The sequence below is a fragment of the Pygocentrus nattereri genome, chromosome 21 (assembly GCF_015220715.1).
Source record: "Pygocentrus nattereri isolate fPygNat1 chromosome 21, fPygNat1.pri, whole genome shotgun sequence".
Classification (NCBI taxonomy): domain Eukaryota; kingdom Metazoa; phylum Chordata; class Actinopteri; order Characiformes; family Serrasalmidae; genus Pygocentrus; species Pygocentrus nattereri.
In genome coordinates this window covers 15,054,743-15,068,983 of record NC_051231.1, presented here as the reverse complement: position 1 = coordinate 15,068,983, position 14,241 = coordinate 15,054,743, and the positions used below count along the sequence as shown (strand labels likewise).

At 39.3% G+C, this 14,241-nt stretch overlaps 1 protein-coding gene across 6 annotated transcripts in view; it reads right to left on the bottom strand.

Annotated features, from left to right (window-relative positions):
* The window catches only part of LOC108424637 (nck-associated protein 5-like), a 137,453-nt gene that overhangs the window by 24,988 nt on the left and 98,224 nt on the right, over positions 1–14,241 (bottom strand). The window lies entirely within an intron of this gene.

Below are 14,241 nucleotides of genomic sequence, written 5' to 3'. Positions count from 1 at the left end.
TTTAAAGATGGCTACATGTGTAATAATACAATGATGTGGTTTTTCTATGGCATAATTTAAATAACCCTTTGTGGAATCTTTGTAAAGAGCGTAGTGTAGGTGATCGCGATCCGAATATATTTGTCTTTTGACTCGATGACTGAATATATGACCAACGTTTCACTAAAACAAAATTTAATATGTACTTAAGACCAAATCATTAAAACTGCAATTAATAAACATCAGGACGTAGCTAGAGCTACGTGGCCAGGAGATTTTATGGGGGGGACACTGCTAAAAAAAAAGAATAAATAAAGTAGTGATACTATATTAAACATTAAACGTGTATTGTACACAACTAAATATGTACATCATTTCCACATGAAGAAAATCAGAATCAGAATCAGTTTTACTGGCCAAGGAATTTGGGTTACAGCGTTCATGGTGCAATGGCCCTGACACAGTGCCTAACTTTATAACCTGGTGCGTGCCTTTATAACCTCCAGGCTGGACTACTGTAAGACCATTTTAGCTGGATACTCCAACATGTTACTAAATAAACTCCAGCTGGTCCAGAATGCAGCTGCTAGAGTCCTTACAAGGACCAAAAAGCTTGACCATATATCTCTAATCCTGTTGTCATTACACTGATTACCTGTTTTTGCGTAGAGTATAAGATCATTAAATGGCCCGGCCCTGCAATATATTAGTGAACTAATTCACTCATACGAACCCACGTGTACGCTCTAACAGTTCCTAGCATTAGAAAAAACATAACAGGTGGTCAAGCATTTTCCTACATAGCTCCGAAATTTTGGAATCATGTCCCGACCTCTGTTCAGGACTCAGACACACTCTCTACATTTACTAGACTCAAAACTTATCTGTTTGCACAAGCATTTAATATCAGTTGTTTTGCATGATTACTCTCTAACATCTCTCCCTAAACTTGTCCTGTTAATCAGTTTCGCTCTCTCTCTCTCTCTTTCTCTCTCTGCAACGTTTTGACCACCATGGAGCTTTACGCTGCACAAAGCTGTGCAAACCTCACAAACCAAACCTCCACGAACTGACCGTCCTGATAAAGCTTCTACTGCATAGACTCAAACTATCTAATTAACCATTGCTCCACCTGTTTTTCCCCATTTTGTATTCTAATATTTTATACTAATGCTGTTTGCTCTCCAGTGTCAACTAAAGGATGATGGGTTCCCCTTCTGAGTCTTGGTTCCTCTCAAGGTTTCTTCCTCTTGCTCTTAAAGAGTTTTTCCTTGCCACTGTAGCCATTGGTGACGCTCATGGGGGCTTGGAGCCGGACTTTTCTATAAAGCTGCTTTGTGACAACACCTGTCGTAAAAAGTGCTATATAAATTTGACTTGACTTTCTCAGATTGATGGAAAATGTATGTATGTATGGTTCTAGCACGACATAGCACCAAAAAGGTTAATTCCAGGGTGGCTATTATGCCTCAGATACTGATACACAGTGATTTTGTAAGCGTGGGTTGATTCTTGCATAACTTTATCCTCTGGGGTCTGAAGTCTTTTTCTCAATTTGTTTATCTTTTCTTAAATTCTCCTGTAAAGGCTCTTCACGTAACATGATCCTCATATATTTCATATCAAAATGCTCAGTTATCTTCATCAATACTTTCCAAAAGTGCTACAGCAACTTCAGCAGCTGTAAACTCTCTGCAGGTCATTTCACACGTGTCTCTGATGTGGACTGAATGAAGAATGAAGGGTTTCCGGCGTGATGGGTCAGTCCTTAGTGATTGGTCGGTTTCACACAGAATGTAGACGTACATACAAATCTACCTGTTCCACATGGTGAGAGGCAGATGACGTGTATCTCAGCCCCTCTTCACAGCCTCATAACTCTGGATGTGAGTCAGTATGATCTCGTGATAAGTTGGAATGAAAAGGGCAACTCTACAGATATGTTTAAACTATTTCTGTGCTGGATTATCACAAAGATCCAAAAACAGATATAGAAACATTAAATCTGATGCATGGGTGAGTTTGTGGACCCCAAAAGGTTAAAGCATCAAACAGCTTAATTGCCAGATTCTTACTTCAGTCAGTTGCTTGATCAATAACACGTCTCATGACGTATTGATTGCTGTTTTCTGGAAGTCTTACTGACGGTTATTCTCAAAAACTTGAGAGAGCATGCAAACGCGTGATCACATTAAAAACATAATTCAGTTCAGAAATGTAGCTTCAGCAAACAATTAAAAATGCCTCATTGCCTAGAAACGAGCCCAAGTGGTAAGCAAATCCAGCGCTGACTGAGCATTTCAAATAAGTGTCGGGTTGATAAAGTTGTCCGCCAAGGCCAGTGGACAGCTAATCCCCTGCTCTGCACTCCGACACAGTCACAAACGATGCCAGAGATTAGAAGAGCGCCACGTCTCTACTCGAAGAAGAATAAATGTGCGGATGAGGAGGAGAGGGAATGAGGTAGAACGTGGAGGGAGCTACTTTAGTTTCACATGACTGGTCTACCCGGAGCAACCAGCTTTATCTTTAATTAAAGAAGCAATTAATTCTGTAATCGGTTAGAGAAAGGGGCCCTCTACTCCTCCCTGCTCCTCTAGACTGAATGAGCCAATCTGTTAAATACGTGCAGCCTCCAGCAGCAGGACCCTCTGGGGATTATTAAATTAAGACAGATGTTGAAGAGACGAGAGAGAGAAAGCGACAGAAAGACGGAGAGAAACAAACAAACAAAGAGGTTTCTAGCTCTAACCATTTATTCTTCTTTACAGTGGTGGTGATAAGAACCAGGGGTCACCATGACTACCACACAAATATAGACATTTTATTTACTATCCAAAACCACCAGTGAACCTGCATGTGTTTTCTGAGTTTTATATGGAATGGTGATAATGGGAAAACAGTGGAAAAGCTGAAATAATACATTTTCTTAGGGTCTATTTTTCATAGCACCCTGCATGTTATGTATTCCTCCACCATGAATGGAGTTTAAGTTCTGAAAACATCATAAACAATGTCTAAGACATCAAGCAATGTATTCATAACCATTTCATGTAATAACTTTCTGTGAGGGAGCTTAGAGGTGGACATCTGGTTCCTATCACCACCACTGTAAACAATTCTGACTCAGTATGTTTCTAGAATGGAGTGTTTCACACCATACTACTCTGAATGACTCTGTTTACACCTTATCCACTTAATTATGCAGGAATTCTAAAAAATTAATGGAGTTCCCCTTTGATAGAAAGCTTTTAATTCAACATTTTACACACTAAATCCAATTAAACAGGACCAATTCTTTTTGTAATCAAACATGCTGCTGGTGTTCTTTAAGTACTGATGATATCCACGATGTGCTTTTGTTTTCTCTGGTGAGTATTCTGCCTCACAACACCCTGCATGTTACTTACGTATGCTTGTGACCTACAGCAGCTATCAAGCAGAAACAGGGGGGTGCTGGAGGTCCATCCCAGCAGTCAAGGGGGGCAAGGCAGGGCACACCCAGTCCATGCAGGGCAGACAGACAGACATATACATCCACACACACTCACACCTTGGGGCAATGTAGCATGTCCAATTAGCCTGACTGTCTTTGAACTATGGGAGGAAACTCGCACAGTCACAGGGAGAACTCCACACTGAAAGGATATATGTAAATAAGTGCTCTGATTGGCTATATTGTATTGTGCCTTGTTTGAAAAGCAGTCCAGGCTAAAACAGTTATGAATGGGTGGGGTTAAACTGCTGTTCACTGAATGGGTCGGGTTAAAGTGCTGTAGGCTAAATGGGTGGGGTTAAAGTGCTGTAGGCTAAATGGGCAGGGCTAAACTGTTACAGACTAAATGGGTGGGGTTAAAGTGCTGTAGGCTGAATGGACGTTCTGAAACTTTAACAATGTTTATATCCTGAATCAAACCCCTTATTTAAAACAAGCTATAAAATGTTTTCCATGATATGGGCACTTTGAAATCCCAGTCTAAATTAAGAATAACTTTTCAACGCAGTTACTCAACCAAACAGCTGTGGAAGGTAATGCTGAGAATTTTAGTACTAACTGCTCACTGTTTGTGAAAGGATCTCAGTGGATATTTTCTAGATAATTTCAAAAGAGCTGACCGTTTAGCCGTGCAGGCATCTCACCTCTTCAGCGCTGCCAAACTTAACCCCTGATTATTCAGCATTCATCGGGGGAATGAGTGCATGAAATGGACTTCATTTTGCATGCTTTCCCTCGCCTGCCTTAATCGGACGAATCTATCTAGCACCTACACTTCTCTGTCTGACCCTTTGTCCACCATAGGCTGCATAAACATGATGCATATATATGGGCTCATCATCTGTCTCAGGTGTGAAAAGGACTGAGTACATCAGGAGGTCAAATTGCATCCAAAACGAGATCTTATACATAATATAGCTCAGATCATTGCACGGTGAGGCCTCAGTGTTGGTTTTGGCTTTGTTTATCATGAAGTTAATCCAGGCTTTATATACATAAATGCACTGAAAACTCACACATATTTATATTCAGTATACTTTTGAACCAGACACATTTTCAAGGGTTCTTTAGCAAAGAAAACTGGTCTATACAGAACCATGAACACTGAACGTTTGCATGATTAAAGGGTTCGCTGAATAGTAAGGGTGTTTTTCACAGTGATTGATAATGTGCTATACATAGTTCTATGTAGAACCTTCTATATAGCAAGCTTGACATTGTCACAATAGAAGAACCATTTTTTGTGACAGAATTCATTTTAAAAAGTTTCTATAAAGAACCATATGCAACACATTTTTCATCAATCTGAATAACCATTTAACTACGCAAAAAAATGTTAATCATGCATAGGGTCCTTTGAGTGTTCATGATTCTATAAAGAACCAATGTCATTAATAAAGAACCATGTTTTTAAGAGTGAAGGGGTGTAACTATACACATGCTTTGGTCATTGCTTTTCACAATGCAGTTTAGTACAATCGAAAAAAGCAACAGAAACACCCAAAAGCGTAAGGCTAGATTTCTTTTCATTTATTCTGAGTGCAAATAACAGTCTGCTCTACCTGGTATTGTGTAGCGCCCCCCTGAGGAAGCTTTAGCTGCTACAGCCTGTAGTGGGTCATTTACACTCGATGAGAAAGTCACTAACGTTCACTAATCTGTACACTAATAGTTTAACGTCAGCTGTAATTTTGTAGTTTGAAACAGAAAATATAGAGAAATCTTCAATCAGAAGTCCTGGCACTGAATCTGCTCCCAGGCGCAGAAACACTGCGTAGAGGATCAAACTCCCTTCATTTCTTTCATTTCCATGTTTTTAAAAATCCTCATTTTATTGACCTCGCTAGCTGCTTCCTCACCTCTTGCTTACTGTTCACCTCAAAATAAGCCTCTCAGCTAATCAGGGGTCAGGAGTTAAGTTACCTACTGCAGTTAGGAATCCTCAATAGACCAGACCATTCGGCGGTAGCTGCAGATGAAGTACCCTTGCAGACCACTGCTGCTGGCTTGATAATGCCCAACAGCTTAAGGTTCTGGGTGGAACTTGTGCTTGGGAAATTTGGGCCCATATTACCTTCATCAATCTTTGCACATATCGCATGTTCTCCATATGACTGTATGCTCAGAATCGTAACGTATGCACCATGATGGTTCGGAGCGAATACATGTACTGTTGCAGCCCTAATATTCAGGTTCTTGATCGTTGCCATCAGCTACCGGGACCATATCTATGACGCTGATGATGGAAAGCGCAAGATTTCATTAGTCTGTGTGAGTACATGCCAAAAAACTAAAAAACAATGAATAAGTGTGTGACATTAATGAGCCTGTGTAACCTAGATTTGCTAAGAGCACTGAAAGCTGAGAGAGAAATCATTGAGCACTCACCTTTTGAAGTCTCAAGAATCCAAAGCACTTTATCAAATCTCTCTACAACAAACAATCCACTGCTGGCAGTCATTTCCATAAGTGCTCCACAATAAAAGATTCTAACACAGTTAAACAGAATTGAAACAAATAAAATATCCATCTTAAATCTGACTGATGTGTTGTGTGATGTGTGTGTGATTTCCTGTACCATTGCATGAAAAAAAATAAACCCTTGTGCTATTAACAGAATAATCTTTGACTCTCATGCTGCTCATATGGAGCACCAAGTATACTGATGAATTAAGAACCCGTTTTTGTTTAAACTGAGGGGCTGGAAACTTGATGTGCTTAACTAGAACTAGGTTGGTCACCTAGCTAACAGGCTAAAACAGCCTAAACAACTCCATCATTAACTTCACAGGCTTGAACTAAAGCACTTACTCTATGATTAACTGTAAAATGGCATTACGAAAGTCTAAAAATATCACTTGAATGGATTACATGCTTCAGAAGTCTATGTTTTACACAGAAGCCGCGTCAAACACAGGCTGAATCCCAAACGGCTCTGTACTCCCTGAATAGTGTGCTAGCGATGAAAGTTTAAAAATTCTAGCCTCTACAGACAAATAGTGCATCATTTATGGAGTATGGATGTGTCTGAGTCTCAAATGTCTATTTCTTAGCTGTATATTGCATTGTTGTGCTTCACATTCCAGTATTTAAATTTATAGATTCATAAAATTCATAAATTCAGAGATTCAGCTCCAGCATGGGAAGAGGGGCACTGTTGGATTGTTGCTGAATAAGACTCGCAGTGGTAATTTGGTGGCTAAAAAGCTTTTAAAGTGAAGAATTCTGCATTAAACTGTGCTTAAGCAGTGTTCTCATATGTTCATTGTAATAAAAAGTTAAATCATTTATGAAATGACCACGATATACAGGGATGGGTGGCCGGATGTTCTCGTCATTCAAAATCGCAGTAAGCCACAGCCTTATTGCAAAACTAAAATAATAGAAAACATCACAAAGATTAAGACAAAAAAAGAAACACAATAAATAAGCAATAATAACAATAACAACCATAACAAGCAAAACAAACCTATGATCACATCTCGTCAAAGATGTAAAAGCTATAAAAGCATTGATCTGAAGTTTAAACGCTTGAACAGCAAACATATTTGCTCTCACTGAATGCTAAATTCTTTAGAAAGCCTCTCAGGACAGACAGCCAGACAGACAGACTGACAGAAAGATGGACCCCAAATGAGAGGGAGTGTAAAAAAGCTCAGGGCTCAGAAACAGGCAGTATGAGTGTATATGTCGGTGTTTAGAAGGAAACACAAAAATCTATATTCAATTTGACACTTCTGTCCCACCCCCACCCCTGGACCCCCCGGACTCCCCGCCCCCCGCTCCTCACAGAGAAAAGCAATCAGTGGACGTTAGGGCTGAAATGATTGGGTATGTGTGTCTCCATCTCCTTTAAAGGACATTTGTCAGCAGGACACCACGGGCCCTCCTCAGGGCTGCCATACAGAGTGAGGGAGAGAGAGAGAGAGAGAGAGAGAGAGAGAGAGAGAGAGAGAAATAAAAAATAAGAGCGATGGAAATAATAGAGAAAGAGGTGAGAGAAAGGGAGAGAGAGTGAGAGAGATAGAGCTGAGGGGGATACTTTAACTACTGAAGAGCAGTACAATTTCAACACAGGGGGGAAATGACAGTGGAAAAAAAAGGACAAGTGATTAAAAATAAGTGTCTGTTGACTATCAACTGCTCGATCTTCAATCAGGCCGTCCCTCAGCGGAGGGAGATCTACAGCTCCACCGCTCGAGAATTCGATTAAGGAGCTCCGGAGGGCGCTGACCAGCCATCAGTACAACATACCAAACCGCAGCTTTAGTTATGCTGTAATATGAACTTGGACGTTCACACTCCACACTGTTACCACATGGTCTGCTTTAATAACTGAGAGAATTTATCACAAACAGAGAGTTCTATATAGAACCATAAGCACTCAAGGAACCATTTGGTGAAATGTGTTGCAGAATGTGTTGTATATGATTCTATATAGCACCAAAAAGGTTCTTCTATTGTTAAAAGCTTGACATTGTAACAATAACAGAACTCTTTTTGGTGCTATATAGAACCACTTAAAAAAAAAAGATTCTATATAGAACCATCTTCCTCAGTATCAAGAAGCATGTCTTGCAAACAACCATTTAAGCATGCGAATACATTCTATTCTATATAGAAACATGGTGTGACAGTGCGACAGAACTCAGATGCTTGCGGATGAAAAATGCAAACAGGGTTTTATTAATGTTCTGCAAAGGAGTGGTCAAAAAACATGCGTGGGTCATAACCAAAAAGCACCAGAGAATCACCGAAGTGATCATAACACTAGGCAGCTAAAACCAAGGGAGTGAGCAGAAATTGTGGCTGAAAACACAGGCGCATGGTATTAATAATCAGGATATTGCATGCACTGATAGGTGTACGAGCGATTGTCCAAAGTCATGTGATCTCCCAGGGGATTGTGGGCAATGAAGTCCATTGTGTAGGAAGTTGCTCATGCATGTGATCTCCCAACGCATTCTGGGAAATGTAGTCCAAATCTGCCTGAGGCACGACACTTGGTCTTTACTGAAGAACCCCTGAAAATCTTCTTTAAGTGTGTGTAATATTTATCATCGCTGATCAAAGAAAAATAAATATCCAAATTGGTAACTTCACAGAAGAGGCCAAAAATGGACTTTACTTTCAATCTTTAATGTACAATCCCAATTCCAATTAAGCTGGGACGTTATGTAAAACATAAATAAAAACAGAATACAATGATTTGCAAATCCTTTTCAACCTATATTCAGTTGAATACACTACAGAGACAAGATATTTAATGTTCAAACGGATAAACTTTTTGTTTTTTGCAAATATTCACTCATTTTGAATTGGATGCCTGCAACACGTTCCAAAGAAGTTGGGACAGGGGCATGTTTACCTCTATGTTACATCACCTTTCCTTTTAACAACACTCAATAAGCGTTTGGGAACTGAAGACACTAATTGTTGAAGCTTTGTAGGTGGAATTCTTGCTTGATGTACAACTTCAGTTGCTCAACAGTCCGGGGTCTCCGTTGTTGTATTTTGCGCTTCATAATGCGCCGCAAATTTTCAATGGGAGACAGGTCTGGACTGCAGACAGGCCAGTCTAGTACCCGCACTCTTTTACTACAAAGCCACGCTGTTGTAACGTGCAGAATGTGGCTTGGCATTGTCTTGCTGAAATAAGCAGGGACATCCCTGAAAAAGACGTTGCTTGGATGGCAGCATATGTTGCTCCAAAACCTGTATGTACCTTTCAGCATTAATGGTGCCTTCAGAGATGTGCAAGTTACCCATGCCATGGGCACTAACACACCCCCATACCATCAGAGATGCTGGCTTTTGAACTTTGCGCTGATAACAATCCGGACAGTCCTTTTCCTCTTTGGCCTGGAAGACACGACGTCCATGATTTCCAAAAACAATCTGAAATGTGGACTCGTCAGACCACAGGACACTTTTCTACTTTGCATCAGTCCATCTCAAATGAGCTCGGGCCCAGAGAAGCCGGCGGCGTTTCTGGGTGTTGTTGATATATGGCTTTCGCATTGCATGGCAGAGTTTTAACTTGCACTTGTAGATGGAGCGACAAACTGTGTTCACTGACAGTGGTTTTCTGAAGTGTTCCTGAGCCCATGTGGTAATATCCGTTACAGAATGATGTTGGTTTTTTATGCAGTGCCGCCTGAGGGGACGAAGGTCACGGGCATTCAATGTTGGTTTAATGCCTTGCCACTTACTTGCAAAGATTTCTGCAGATTCTCTGAATCTTTTGATGATATTATGGACTGTAGATGATGAAATCCCTAAATTCCTTGCAATTGCACGTTGAGAAACATTGTTCTTAAGCTGTTGGACTATGTGCTCACGCAGTTGTTCACAAAGTGGAGAACCTCGCCCCATCCTTGCTTGTGAACGACAGAGCCTTTCAGGGATGCTCCCTTTATACCCAATCATGACACTCACCTGTTTCCAATTAACCTGTTAACCTGTGGAATGTTCCAAACAGGTGTTTTTTGAGCATTCCTCAACTTTCCCAGTCTTTTGTTGCCCTTGTCCCAACTTCTTTGGAACATGTTGCAGGCATCAAATTCAAAATGAGTGAATATTTGCAAAAAACAACAAAGTTTATCCATTTGAACATTAAATATCTTGTCTTTGTAGTGTATTCAATTGAATATAGGTTGAAAAGGATTTGCAAATCATCATATTCTGTTTTTATTTATGTTTTACACAACGTCCCAACTTCATTGGAATTGGGGTTGTAAAGAGATTTTATTCCAAGCTATTTTGGAGCGTTTCTGCTGATCTGTTCATCATGAAATCTGTTTCAGTATCTTTATGATAATCCAGCACAGAAATACAGTTCAAACATTTCCTGAATGTGTAGAGCTGCCCTTTCCATTCCACCTTATAAAGAGATCATTCTGACTCACATCCGGAGTTATGAGGCTATGAAGAGATCCTGAGATAAATGTCATTTGCCTTTCACCGTGTGGAAATGGTGGATTCGGGTATCTGTCTACATTCTGTGTGAAACTGACCAATGGACACTGAGAAAACCAGTGAGGACTGAACCATCACGCCAGAAACGCTTCATTCTTCATTCAGTCCACATCAGAGACATGTGTGAAATGGCCTGCAGAGACTTTACAGCTGCTGAGTTTGCTGCAGCGGTTTTGGAAAGTAGTGATGAAAATAACGGAAATAAATGACTATCATTTTATATGAAGAGCCTTTAAAAGACAATTTAAGAAGATATATACATACTGAAATCTCAGACCACAGAGGGTTAACTGTAATTGGCTCCAATGAAAAAGTCAAAAAAGTCAGTTTGAAAAAACCCATAAAAATGCTGTCTCTTATTTTCTGAATTGATGAGAGAGAGAAGATATTAGTTTTTCTCCATTCAAACGCAAAGGCTGCTTGCTGACCTGACCACACGCTGACGTCAGACGCTCCTCTACAAACCAATCAGTGTCCAGTACAGGAACTGCAATGTGGAACCAAAACTAACCAAATTTAATGTGCACTATGTAACAACATGAACCTCAGTTTCCAGGTGTGAAAATGCCCTCATATGCCATGAACCAAAACAAAAACTTTAAGCACTTAAGACATCAGACAATCAAATATCAAGTAAGGTATTAAAAGAAATTTGAAAGATCTAAAGATAAAAAACAGCAACTAAAATAAGGTGTTAAAAAAAATTAAAATAGCAGTTGCAGTTAACCAACCCTGAACTCCAGGGGTGCTGCTGCCCCCTCAGAGAACCAATTTGTTTCTCTGTGTATACGACAATAAACTCTTAAATCTTAAATATTCAATCTCAAAGCATCATCTCAGCAACTCATGGCCAGGGCTTCAAAAGCAGCCCTGCGGCTACACTTAGCTCCAACAAGCATAGATCATTTTCTCATATCTGTTGAGAAATCTGAACAAATTTATTTTCCTATGCATCATGTTCGCACACAGTTGGGCTAACGCTTCCTCTATTGCAGCTTTTTCAACTGCACACTTTCCTTTACATGACATTATGTCCTTTACATGTAATATGACACATGGCAGTGACTGTATTTCAAGCTCAATTTTCTGTAACTGAGCACCAGATGTAAAACATGTGAATCTGCACACAGGATACTTGACTTCAAATTTCCTGACTATTACAGTGTGAGCATATGGAGAGTTACAGCAGTGTTTTATTTTGTCTTCTATTCCATACACACTCAAACAAAGGATTTATGGCCATCATAAACATTAGGCAAATATTTTACATAAAACTTATATTCATTAGAAGCAACCCAAATATCCAATTTGGATAAATCCAAAATTGATTTCATTGAATTGTATAAGACCTTTTAATTTTTCCACTAAATCTTATTAGGAGGCAGTGTGCATGTGCAATAGTAACAGGAAACGCATCAACCAGGAAGTTGCCTCTTTTCATTTTACAATCTCCTACCATCCTTTGTTATACAGTGCAACTGCAATGAAATAGTGATGTGCATTAACTTAATTTGTGTTTTTATGTTTAATTTTGCTTAATTTTGCTTTTGAGAGATACTCTAGACAACACCAGCAAACTAGCTAGCTAGCATCCTTGCTAGGTCTGCTGTCATGTTATTGGGTACAAAAGGTAGATTAAATAAAGAGTGGGAGTGATTTATTGTGAAGCAGTATATAAAGATGTATTCCATTAATATTCAAATCAACAGTTCAAGGTTTTTGTAACTGTAGGTGACCTCGACATATTATCTCGGCATGTAGTGACCAATAGTGTTAGCTGGCTATCTTGCATGATGGTTAGCATGAGAGCTGCACCTCAAAAGAAATGTTGTGCACATAAACATTTGCTTTAATTAGTAATTCAGTTGTGAGTAAACAGAAATTCTAAACCAGGGAAGGTCTCAGGTCAAAAGGGCTCAAGGGTATAATAACTATTGTTCCGACTCCAGGTTAAGATTTCCTACCAGGAGTTAAGAAGCTGCAAGATAAGATAAAATTCTTAAATTAGGATTAGATTTGCTTGTATGAAAAATGTTACGTCAGCGAGGTTTCCTGTCAATCAAATGGGGAGGGGGGGGGTTTACCAGGGGGGGCTTTTTAGTGCACGTTTTATGAGGAAGTGTCAAGTCTGAATTTTGGCAGTTCTGGCAAAAGCTAAATGCCTGTTTACAATACAAAGCCAGCAATAGCAGCTGCGGGTAGTGACAACTGATTAGTGATTTCAGGGTTTGAATACTACCTTAAATGGTTCACTAAGCACTTGATCTCCACCTATTAACATAATAAACTAAAACATGCTGATGAGCATGACACTGGCAGGTTTAAAGGACAAGTACTCAAATGGATCTTCATTCATGTTTACTTTTGCATTCCACACCAGAACTCCAGAGTCTGGCAGATCACCTAAAGGCTTTCTGTGAAAAACATCAAATAAAAATATGAATGCAATCATTCAAAATGACAAAACTTCACTCCACACAGTTTTCTAGTTATTCATTGTTATAGTTTACCCAGACATGTTCTAAATTACATCTTAAATATTGAGTTTAACTCCTGAACTGAACACTATATATAAACACTAAGAATAATATTCCACTTTAAATCACCGCGTTTCATGTTACAAATTCCCACAGCAGGAAAACAGGTTCATTTATTGAAGAGTGCACTGTTTATGTCAGAGCTTGATATCTTTCATCTTTTTCAGTTTTCAAAATAACTATTGCAAACATTTGGTTTTATGTAGTAAACACTCCTACATTTCTATCAAACCTATAAATTATTAATTTCTGCTTGCAGTATTTTGAAGAATCCTTTTTGGAGCCTTTTTGACATCGTATTTTCTCAAAAGGAATCCAATTTCAAGAGCATTATAAAGAAATCTCAGATTTTTTCCCTTTACAATTTTGCTATTTCTTTATATTCTGCTTAAAAAATCTTGTAAAAAATGTTAACCATGGTGGATTCTAGAGCATATCTATAAATTATTTTAAGGAGACAAAACTGACCCACAAACCATTTTATGATCCATTAACAGCAGTTACGATGGTCTTATTTACAACATATGCATTGAATGAGTAATAGCCGGGAAGATCTGTTTGTCCTCACCTTTAAATCCTTGCCACTCTCCACAGAGACATCAAAACATGTGGTCTGATAACATGGCAAGAGTCAGAGATCTGTCTAGAGATCTATGGGTCAGGAGGAAGTTAACTCCTCCATTTTAGACTCTGTTTCTCTGTCAATAATTCATTCAGTTATTCCGATGGTTGAGAGTGTTTAAATGAGACCGAGATTATGACTGCAGACCAGAGTGTGAGTGCAAAGAGCCCCCTTTACTTTGTGTAAGGCAAGGCAGGTTCATCTATACAGCACCTTTCAAATACAGACGTAATTCCTTACACACACAGAAAAATAACAGCATTAGATAATACAGCTTCTTACATCTTGACATTCAGCACCTCAGAAAGGCTTTTCAAGGGCTGTTACAAAACTGTATGGATCACATAAGTAAGAAATACAATAGCGATTATACTCGAGTCATTTCCAGCTTCCTGATTGAGGAAGAGCACCAAAACTTACCGCTTTCACCGCTGAACAGCAGCCACAACTGAATAATATCTTACTTCAAAGTAAAAGCCACCTCTAAACTGTTAATCAGTACTTGGGATAGCAGTTTCCCCTTGTTCCTGTGTCTGTTCCTTGCTCTGTGTTGTAGCCATGTGCTTACTGCCATGTGCTTATTTTGTTTTGGTTCTTGTGCTCCACCCTTTTCCTGCCATTCCCCATTA